This window comes from Medicago sativa, chromosome 1, assembly GCF_051527215.1.
Source record: "Medicago sativa cultivar Bolivia chromosome 1, Bolivia_mono, whole genome shotgun sequence".
Lineage (NCBI taxonomy): Eukaryota > Viridiplantae > Streptophyta > Magnoliopsida > Fabales > Fabaceae > Medicago > Medicago sativa.
Window position 1 is genome coordinate 29,182,008 of NC_140749.1, and position 1,816 is coordinate 29,183,823.

General features: G+C 27.9%; 1 long non-coding RNA gene across 1 annotated transcript; it reads right to left on the minus strand.

Annotated features, from left to right (window-relative positions):
* Positions 1-1,516, minus strand: LOC146954100 (uncharacterized). Its single transcript, XR_015011832.1, has 3 exons — positions 1,472-1,516; positions 1,274-1,369; positions 1-461 (listed from the first exon to the last, which is right to left on the minus strand). It is a non-coding gene; the product is annotated as an uncharacterized LOC146954100 (long non-coding RNA).
* Positions 1,517-1,816: the final 300 nt, after the last annotated feature.

The following is a 1,816-nucleotide window of genomic DNA, read 5'->3' on the forward strand; positions in this document are numbered from 1 at the left end:
TTAAAGAAAAAGTAAATTGCATTGCATTAGTGTAAATGTGGTTCGACAAATCAGATAACATACACTCTGTACAACTCTTTTCTCTAGACGCTAGTACTTCGAGTGCTAGAATTCTATAAGTGATTTGGACCTATTTTTCATGTGAAAACTACTATATATACATATAGAAAATAATTGCAAAAACCTAAACTACTAAAAACTGAAGGTCTTCAATGGAAACTGCCAACTCCCCACATATTAATCAAGAAAATGTTGTTTTTGAATTTGAATTATTTTCATTTCGACAACAACTGTTTAGCTTCGACCATTCTTTTCTCTGAACTACCTCTTGTCAAACTTCAAAGCTCTTAAACTCTTCCAAATGCTAAGTCCCAGACCATGTCGAAATCTTTATGCTAAAGATAACATCTTTAATTCTTGAAAGAGCAAAAGTCAAACATCATTGACTGCATTAATTGAGCCTGTCAAAATTACAGGCTAACAAATTACCCCCTAAAAATGTCATTTTCAACTGGAAAAAATGAAGGAGAATAACGACATTTTTGAAAACTCGACGCCTTTCTTTAAAAACATGATATCATAGGTTGAAACTTTGTCTATACCATTACACAACTTTATTTTCAAAAATGTGGATTTATCTATTTTACATTCTTTGATTCCTTTATCACATACAAATATTTATTAATTGTATATCACTCAACAATTTTATATGCTAAATTTATAAGTAGAATAAATAATAAATATTTTATAACCAATGAATAAATAATAAATATAAATAATCATATATTGGCATTATTAATTCAAGTGACTAATAATTATGTAACATTGTTACTTTTTATTTTGTTCTTGTCAAAGAGATTAAAGGTTGACGGAACATTTATTAAAGAAAAAACCAAGTGTAAGTGACAAACTTGTTATCTATACTATGTTGGCCTCCTATGATTATGATATAACTTGAAACACTATAAAATTATTATTAATAAATCACAGGAAAATAAGAATTACATATATTGGAGGGACTATACCAAACCACAATAAAAGTTAACCAAGTGATTTCAGCATGTCCCTTATTAAAATTTTCTCAAAAAATTCCCTTGGGATAAAACCTGAGTACAGGCAAAAAGTCCAGAGGAACTAAACAACACAAAAGTAACATAAACATAAATCAAAGTGCATATGATATTATCAAAGTACGAACATTATGACATACAAATAACTTATATGTAACATATAATTATTTTGCATATTGATAGTTACATTTGCATGCACTTACAAATTGAGTTAATGCATTGAGGTATTTCCCGAAACCTACACCCAACCTGTTGCAAATTTTGTCGACAATCAAAGTGATCTTCGCATGAAACAAGCACTGCAATGTCAAATAACAATAAAGTATTTTTATTAAAAGAGTGTGAAATATTATATGTAATATAAATAAGAAAATGAGAAAATAACGTCAAAAATTACTTACTGCAGTCGTTTACCCCAACATATATAGAAAGAAAGATTATCAAAGCATAGACAACTTTGGAAATGAAAGTCATTTTTTCTTCATTTACATGTAATCAGTAAAAAGTGGATTAAACATTTTATAAGTAAAATTTTATTGTTTTGTTAACGTCGATTAAATTTTTTTTTTTTGAAAGAAAAAAAATTGTCTCTAAGTTGTCTCTAAGGATTAAACATTATGTTGTTTATTAAATTGATGTTATTGTTAAATGTCTCTAAGGTATATTGATGTGTCAAGTTTATCCTTTGGCTCTGTTTGGTAAAAATAGCGGATATCTGATAAGTTAGCTAATAGCCGATAGTTGAT